The sequence below is a fragment of the Lepisosteus oculatus genome, chromosome 14 (genome assembly GCF_040954835.1).
Source record: "Lepisosteus oculatus isolate fLepOcu1 chromosome 14, fLepOcu1.hap2, whole genome shotgun sequence".
In the NCBI taxonomy this organism is placed as follows: Eukaryota; Metazoa; Chordata; class Actinopteri; order Semionotiformes; family Lepisosteidae; genus Lepisosteus; species Lepisosteus oculatus.
Genome location: NC_090709.1, coordinates 47,065,134 through 47,074,557, shown reverse-complemented (window position 1 = coordinate 47,074,557; position 9,424 = coordinate 47,065,134). Strand labels below are relative to the sequence as shown.

Genomic DNA, 9,424 nt, shown 5'->3' with positions numbered 1-9,424 from the left:
TGCAAGTAAACATGTAGACAGTTTGAATGTAAACAATACAGACGTGTAAACAATGACTGGAGATGTGCAATAGATAAGAAATCATAAAGAGGTAGATGGTGATGGTGTAGGTGTGGTCCGAGGGGGATGGCTAAATTTGTTCGCCAGTCTCACTGCTTGTGGATAGAAGCCATTGAAGAATCTAGTGTTAAGTGTCCGTATGCTCTTATTTCTCTTGCCTGAGGGCAGTGGGGTGAAGAGCTCATGCCCGGGGTGGTGACTGTCCTCTGTGATGGCCAGAATTCTACCACGGCAGCGGTCCTCATAGAGCTGTTTAATCTCGTTGAGACTGCAGCCGATGATCTTCTGGGCCATATTGACCATTCTCTGTAGTGCCTTTCTTTCTCGCGAAGAGGTGTTACCATACCACACAGTGATCCCGTTGGTGAGGATGCTCTCGATGGTGCAGCAGTAGAAGTTCACCAACACATGTATTGGCATCCCCCATCACTTGAGGCACCTCAAGAAATAAAGGCGCTGCTGAGCCTTCTTCATGATAGAGTCAGTGTTCACAGTCCAGGTTAGATCTTTAGAGATGTGAATTCCCAAAAACCTAAAGCTGGTGACTGTTTCCACTTCCGTTCCATCAATACTGAGTGGGCTGTGAGTGTATGGCCTGTGTCTCCGAAAGTCCACTTTTAGCTCTTTCGTTTTCTTTATGTTCAAGTCCAGGTTATTGCTATGACACCACCTAAGCAGCTGTACAACTTCATCCCTGTAAGTGGACTTGTCATCATCACTGATCAGTCCTATTATAGTGGTGTCATCGGCAAACTTAATGATGCGGTTGTTGCTGTGTCTTGCTGTGCAGTCGTGAGTAAATAGGGAGTACAACCTTGGACTCAGACAGCAGCCTTGTGGGGTTCCAGTGCTCAGGGTGAGTGGTGTTGATGTTTTATTGCCTATCCGCACCACCTGTGGTCTCTCAATAAGAAAGTCCAGCAGCCAGTTGCAGACAGAGTTGCACAGACCTAATCCCCTGAGCTTTGTCACCAGTTGACTGGGTATGATGGAATTGAATGCTGAACCGTAGTCCACAAACAGCATTCTCACATACGAGTTCTTAGTGTCCAGGTGTTCCAAGGTTGTATGCAGAGCCAGGGAGACAGCATCATCCACTGCTCTGTTGTTCTGGTAGGCGAACTGCAAGGGGTCCAGGGATTCTGTGATGGAGGAGTTGATGTGTGACAACACCAGCTTCTCCAGGCATTTCATCACCACAGATGTTAATGCTACTGGGCAGTAATCATTCAGGCATGTCACTTTTGTCTTTTTGGGGGTTGGAACAATAGTGTTTTTTTTAAAGCAGGTGGGGACCATGGACTGTGACAGGGAGGAGTTAAAGATGTCCGTAAACACTGTGGTCAGCTGGGCTGCACATGTCCTCAGGACGTGAGGTGGTATCCCATCAGGCCCTGCAGCCTTACGGATTTTCACCCTGCTCAGAGTCTTCTGCACGTCCTGCTCTGAGAGTTTCAGATCAAACTCGCCCTGCACACTTGGGGTCTTCTCAGCATTGCCCTTGTTCAGAGCATCAAAGTGGGCATAGAAGTTTGCCCGCTTTGGATCATTGTCCTGTTGCAGAACCCAAGTGCGCTTCAGCTTGAGGTCACGAACAGATGGCCGGACATTCTCCTTCAGGATTTTTTGGTAGACGGCAGAATTCATGGTTCCATTTACCACAGCTTGTCTTCCAGGTCCTGAAGCAGCAAAACAGCCCCAGACCATCACACTACCACCACCATATTTTACTGTTGGTATGATGTTCCTTTTCTGAAATGCTGTGTTACTTTTACGCCAGATGGGACACACACCTTCCAAAAAGTTCAACTTTTGTCTCGTCAGTCCACAGAGTATTTTCCCAAAAGTCTTGGGGGTCATCAAGATGTTTTCTGGCTCATCAGTGGTTTTCGTCTTGGAATTCTGCCATGCAGGCCATTTTTGCCCAGTCTCTTTCTTATGGTGGAGTCATGAACACTGACCTTAACTGAGGCAAGTGAAGCCTGCAGTTCTTTGGATGTTGTTGTGGGGTTTTTTGTGACCTCTTGGATGAGTCTTCGCTGTGCTCTTGGGATAATTTTGGTCTTTAGAAATGGCTTTATAAACTTTTCCAGACTGATAAATCTCAATCACTTTTTCAGACAGGCCCATGTAGGTTTAATTTTTCCCTTAATAATAAAAACCTTCATTTAAAAACTGCATTTTGTGTTTACTTGTGTTATCTTTGTCTAATATTTCAATTTGTTTGATGATCTAAAACTTTCAGTGTGACAAACATGCAAAAAAATAAGAAATCAGGAAGGGGGCAAACACTTTTTCATACAGCTGGCTCTGTGGTGCAATGGAGAGCGCGTTGGACTTCTAAGCCTTGATAGAATGAAGTCATTCAAAGGTTGTGGGTTCGAGTCCTACCAGAGTCATGTATCATTTTTATTGAACCTTTCTAAATCCTCTAGGGATTGGTGTTGATCAAGTCAAATACAGGACTTCTTAAGAGTCCACAGTTGAAAATGAACCAGCAGCCACAAGAAAGAAATTAGCACTGGACTGTGATCACATCACTCCTGTCCTGGAGTCCTTGCACTAGCTTCCTGTCAACTTCAAAATCCTCAAGCTCAGCTATAAAGCTCTCCATGGCTTGGCACCTCAGTACCTGTCTGGGTTATCGCCCTACTCCCCACCTCACAACCTTCGCTCTTCTAATTGTGTTTTCCTATCTGTCCCCCAGTCCATCTGGACTACACTCTATGGGTGACAGGGCCTTCTCCTGTTTTGCCCCAAAGCTCTGGATCTTTATCCCCAAGGATATCAGTCACCTTCTCTAAACTCCTTCAAATCCAGACTCAAAACCCTCTTCTTTAGAAGAGCTTTTAATGCACTATTCTTTACCCCTCTGTTCCTACTGTATTTTATACCACCATCTATTGTCTCCTCTAACTGTGTATTCTCATCCTGCTTATCTTGTGTATTTTTTTAACTTTATTGTTGTCATTCTGTAAAGTGCTTTGAAAAGCCACCTTTAAAAGCGCTATATAATGTAAAGATTATTATTATTATTAATAATGAACAGTGCATTTAACACTGAGCACATGTGGTCCTTCTTTGCAAAGGATTGCAAAGGTTGGGAATTAGCTTTTCACTCGTGTTGTTGAAGACTGTATCCTGTGTGTGTTGCAGGAAATGTCTGGATGCCATCACCGGATCAAGGAGAGGATCAGGGTTTTGGGAAGTCTTTTTGATGCCTGACACTGTGTGTTTCCTGGTTGTAACGGGTGTCATTCTGGACCTAAACAACAGAGAACACCATTGAAATCGCTGGACTGCCTAGCGGACACTTTGTCGCCTTCTTCTGACCTGTAATTAATGTGATTCTCTGAAAACGTGGCACGTTGTATCTGTGCTACCTTTATGGAGGGTGACCACACTCATAAGTATCATAGATTCGATCACAAGCATCTAAAAACGAGAATGAGAAAATGACATCACGCTATAAGGCTGAATGGCACGAATTCTCCTGTTCCTTCTGCAGCAAATGTGAGTTTTTTTGCTTCTTAACACTGAGATAGTTGGAGATATTTGGCAGCTGTGGGATTCCAACTCAACCCTCAAAGAGACTGGAGCTTTAATCCAGCTCTAAACTAAAAACTGGGTGACTTGTAAGGGCTGGTAGGAGAGGAAAAGAATAAATGCTTCTTTTTTGGTCTTTAGCTACTAAAAGAAAGGAAAAAATATTTGATTATTATTTATTCACCAGTTGTTTTGATCAAATTATTGTAACGCAGTGCCATATTAAGGTATAATATGTACATGAACGTCATGTCTGAGTCGATGATGGCAGCTGAGTATCGCTGGAGGACAGTTCATCATGAGTGGGTAAGCCTGCATAATGAGGGAGAAGAGATCGGCCTCTCTGATGCAGTGTCCAGTGACACTAACCTTCTGTCCTACTGTTCTCTGCTAATGTAGAGGGTGAATGCTTATTTAGGTGAATGTAAGGTTTCATTCTTGTAAAATATTTCCGAGCACTTTTTTTGTTGCTGAAAATTAATCTTGTGCATTTGAATGAATTCCGATATTGTCACCTAATTCTATACATTGTTTCTTCAGACTAGAACTTTTATAGGAGCTCAATTGCATTTATGAATTGCATAGTGATAGTATTTCTTTCCGTTTAAATACTTCAGTCAAAAATGTAGAGAAGGTGCTCCTGTTTTCACCATTATAAGAACTGTGATGCACCAGTAATATTTACTCTCACAAAAGTATTGTAATTGTATTGTTCTGTTCTGTAACAATCTTGAGTGACACAAACCTTCTGTTTTACTGCACTACACTTCTCCAGAGGCCAGTTCAGCACACAAGGATCCTCAGTCAAACAAACACTGCAATCGCTTGATAAAAGCCATTCCTCATCCTTTCTCTTAGTATTGGTGCAACTTTTGTATCCAAAGAAGGCGATTTGACAATGAAAGGTGCAATCATCTTAAAGAGAGTCTTCATGAAGGCATGCACAGCTTAAGGCACATGAAGCTGAATCCATGAGCTGATTGACACAAAACAATGTCACTTCACATTATCCGCAAAGCTGTTTTGCTTGTCTGACCACCTCTTCGTACTTTACAGTGAGCGCATATATTTCAGTTTCTTCTTTTGTATTTTCCTTACTATTTTACTGTCCCTTTCCCCCATGTGGAGATGTATCCACTGCCAAAACTGCTGTCTGATTATTTAAATTATCTGTAAAACTGTTACATGACTTCATCTAATTGTAAATTTATAAGACAGTCTGTGAGACATTTGTGAGAGTAGCTGAATCCCAGGGCTGGTGTGGAATCACACACAGACAGGTCTTCTGTGTGATCTGAATCCCACTGCCCAGAGCTACAGACTGGTCAAATGGTCACTATTGTAGACACGACCATCGGACAATCGGCTACAAATAATCAATATACTGATCATATTGTCACTACTGGTGTTTATTACATAAATACTATATATAAATAATAAGATAATTCCACACTCATGTGTGTTATAAAACATTTATAAACATTTTGGGAGGCTGACATACAGTAAAGAAAGTAATACTGAAGGGCTGGAAGTCCTGGAAAGCGTTAATAGAACCTTCTTGCTTTCGACCTGGAACAGAGCCCACAACTGCCAGATCAGTGACCCCTGAGCCCAGTTCACAGAGAGGAGAACCAGGGGCTTTTCTATGTCTCTAAGAGGGCTGGGAGGAAGGATAAAAGGGGGAAATGTGACATGAGTCCAGGCTGTTCTGTCTGATATTGTTCATGTAGCAGCACTGATTGTCTGAATATCTTCTGGTTCTGGATTGTGAGGATAGAGAGCAGTACGGAGTTGAGATCCTGTCTGAGTGTGAGTCTGAGCAATGAATCTGACTGAGAAAAGAATAATGATTTTTTATTCTGCCTGAGAATTTTCCTGAGAATTTTTCCTGATAATTTTTCTTCTTTTCCAAGTGGTGTTACATCCCCTTCAGATACTCTACACAGACTGCCAGAGAGAAGAGGAGAGAGAGATGGACAGATAAGAGCACACACAGCAAGAGACACATACGTCTTGATTTACTTTGAAGCAAGTGTTCATTTCTTTTCAGGAACAAGTTGTTTTTGAACTTCAAGAAATTCATACAACTTCTGAAAGATAAAATACAAATCTTGCTTCTCAGGACAGAAGAAATGCTGCAAAAAAATGCCAGTGATTTGTGAAAAGCAACGGGAATGTGTCCCTCTGCAGCTGTTAAACAAAGGGCTGGTGGGTCAAACGCACTCAGGGACGTGCTTCAGATTGTGATGATGTAAACATAATCTCCGCTAAAAATTGAAGGGGTTTCTTCGCAAACCCTCTTGAATGTTGCAGGAAATCTTCGTGTTTTACTCGTGTGCAACTAAAACAAGTAAACAATTCAGTACCTAAGTCAATGTCCAAGAAAACCATCCTCACGTGTGGAATTTTTCTTTAACTGGCTGTTGGGAGAATTCATTTATACACCCGTTGTATCCTTAGCAAAAATATTTTAAAATTAGAACACAGATTTGTTGGAGAACTTGACAATCCTTGACAATCATTATTAAATGAGCATTATAGAAATGTGCGTTGATATTTTTAATATGTACCTTAATTGTAATATATATATATAATTGCTTTGATGTGGATGTTCATTTGAAGGAATTGAGGAAACTATGAAGGATCGCAGAACAACCAAAGATACATTTGAGCATCTGCTATTGGTAAAGATTAACGAATACAGTAAGTGTGAAGCTTGCACATACACGAGAGAAAAAGATCAGTTTAAATTCACTTCATTAGACTGACGGTGTGTATAGCAATGGATGGTTCTGATACATCGACCTCTGGGTTATGGGCCCAGCACGCTTCTGCTGCGCCACTCTGCTGACAGCTGTCGTAGTGTGATTCAACACAACTGCTCTATCTTTGTTTTCTAAAAGTGCGCCCGAGATGAAAAGTTTCAACGGCAAACACAGACGTCACTTTGAGCACTTGGTCTTTTATAGTACGAATCATCACACGCTGCTCTACATGGGCGTGTCTTCAAGATCGTTGAGAACCAAACCTTCTGCTTTCCGAGGCAACTGATTCTTTCCTTGTTAATTCACAAATCTTCAATGGGAATCAGTGAAACGAAAACCAAACACATGTACACACTCGCGTCCTAGCCTGAAAGAAAAATGATGGAAGCATTTGAGAAATAACAAGAGTAGTCTGAACAGCTCCAGTCTATCAACTGCTCTACAAAGTGAGCGCTACTTCCACACCCAGTTTATAACGCTGAAAATGATTCAGGAAGCACAGCAAAGTTCAAAAAGCAGTGGTTGAAAAGCGTCTAGATACATAAAATGACAGTTTCTCAAAAGTAAAATCTTAAGCTTTTAAATAGTCAGCCATATATTTTCGTTTTTCTCTTTTTTACATAACACGCTTTCGAGAAATAGACTGTCTTGTAATGAAGGCTGCATTAGAAAATGTGTGTCTAAATTAAAATCGGGTTTATGACTTCTGAGTTTTTCAGCTTTCTTAGCGCTTGGGTCTCGATTCAGATATTGCAATTAAAGCAACAGGGGAGTAAGTTTTCCTTTTCTAAATCAAAGGTGATCTGCTCACAAGGAAGTATAAAAACTTCAGCGTTTACTTTTTGAAGACCGCAAATTGTCAAAACACTATTGCTTCATAAGCTAATAAGTAAGGTTTCTGACCACGCATTGTATTACTAATGCTGTTATTAATAAAAAAAAAAAAGCTTAAATTCACATAATGGAATTTGGACGGCTCAAAGTAGTCTATTCTTTGTACAACTTTACTTGCCCGCTGAGTAGAGTTTAAAGCAACGGCAGCAGAAGTAGCAGTAATAGCAACAACGTGGTTAGAGTGTCACAATACACTCTATGAAATTATTGCGGCTTCAGATCGTTTTGTTCTGTTGAAGCTGCCTACAGGCTCTGAATTGCTGACATTGGCTGTGATCTTTTTTCAGGTTTCATGAAATTCTTCACATATTTGAAATATTTAATTCGGGTTCGCCTAATACACGGTGCAAACCGTACCTGCAGCAGAATGCTGTGGCACATGAAGCCGTTTTGTCTATCGGTTGTAAGGATTTAGGAGCGTACTACAAATCGAGCAAGCGAAAAGAAAATTAAACAGGAGTCACTTTTTGGATTGCTAATTCATTGTGCTCTGCTCGTCTAGGTTCAAATCCTATCCTTGTCATGGTTAAGGCCTGAGACGTGTGTGTTTTTTCTAAACGGTGTTTGCATTTGTTTCCTCTTTACTCCTGTAAACTCAGGATTTTTTTTCCTTGGTGCAACAATACGCTTCTGTAAATGGTAGACTCTGCTTTCAAATTAGCTGCACCAGGCATTCGGATACAGAAAAACACAGGGATTTAAAATTCAGGAATATGAATGGCCAATTGCTTAAAGCTAGGGTTTTTACGTTTTCTTATTTAGCGATTTGTGTATCAATCTTTTAACAATTCATTAAAATGCTAACAATATGTAAAATCAAAACAACAGCACCGTTAAATGCTGGGGAGACAGGTAGTTTTTTTTTTCCATCAGATGCCAATCTCTAATGCTGTGTGTGAGAGCTTACGTACCTTTCCTTTTCTCACATTTTCTGACAACTATTCCAAAGGGGCACCCTGTCAGCTCCTAAACTTTTTAAAAGTCTGCCTGCATGTTTGATTATTGTCGTTTTATTTAGAAAAAGTTCAATATTGATCATAACTAAAGAAAATTAGGATCACGAATAAAAAAAGGGCTGAAGATGCGAGTCGCTCTTGAATCAGAGCTGGGCGACACGGGCTTCTGTTCTGATATGATTGTACGAGAAGCAGGAGGAATCTCTTCTCTCCTATGGAGCATGAGCTGAATCAGGAGTGAGACATTTCGTATGCTCGTGCATATGTTAACACATGACCTACATCGTAAAACTAAATTAAAAACTAACATTAAGTTGTCAAAGACATTCATTTATATACAAACAAGAGACAGACATAGTAATGATTCTACATTAACTTGTCCTGCACTGATCAGACTAATTGAAATGTATGAAAGCCCGTTTCCGCCAGGGAGTTACAAAACAACGCGCTATGGTATCGCAGAATTCCGATTAAGTAACTCAGAATTGCGACTTAGTAACTCACAACTCCGACTTTATATTTCACATTTGCAACTTCGAAATAGCCCATATTTCATTGTCTGTCCTTTTGTTATTGTAACGGATTCGGGTTCTAGCTAGCAAGACCTGGGTTTGAGCCAATAGAGGGAGGCACGAAGTAGGGTGGGAGCGGCGAGGGCACAAGCCCTAGAACCCGAATTCGTTACAATAACAAAAGGTCAGACAATGAAATATGGGCTTTTCGAAGTCGCAAATGTGAGAGATAAAGTCAAAATTCTGAGTTTTTAGGTCGCAATTCTATGATTCTAAGTCACAATTCTGAGTGCGTTTTTTTTACTCCCTGGCGGAAACGGGCTTCCATAGGTTCTCGGTGCTGCGAAGCAAAAGCAATCTCTGGAAAATCAGACAAATTATCAGATCATGTCAAAAGCTGATCAGTATTTCTTTACTGGGAAGCAAAGAGATGCTTGTATTACACATTTTAATATGACATGGAATTACACGTGAAAAATAGTAAAATTGTTTTCATTGCGGTACGTGTTGATAGAACAGCCCCCTCGATAAAAGAAAGTGTGGACGGACGTGTCGCATGTTCCGTACTCTGTCTGACAGCGAGTTTAACACACTTTCCACGGAAATTAGAAACTAATTGAACAATAAATTAATCTGAGCAAATTTTACACGTGTGGGTGATTTAATTCTGTCGAAATTGCGTGGAACTCCT

At 40.9% G+C, this 9,424-nt stretch overlaps 1 non-coding gene across 1 annotated transcript; it reads left to right on the top strand.

Moving 5' to 3' along the window:
* The first annotated feature begins 2,366 nt into the window (after positions 1-2,366).
* trnar-ucu (transfer RNA arginine (anticodon UCU)) lies at positions 2,367-2,459 on the top strand. Its single transcript has 2 exons — positions 2,367-2,403; positions 2,424-2,459. It is a non-coding gene; the product is annotated as a tRNA-Arg (tRNA).
* The last annotated feature ends 6,965 nt before the right edge of the window (positions 2,460-9,424 follow it).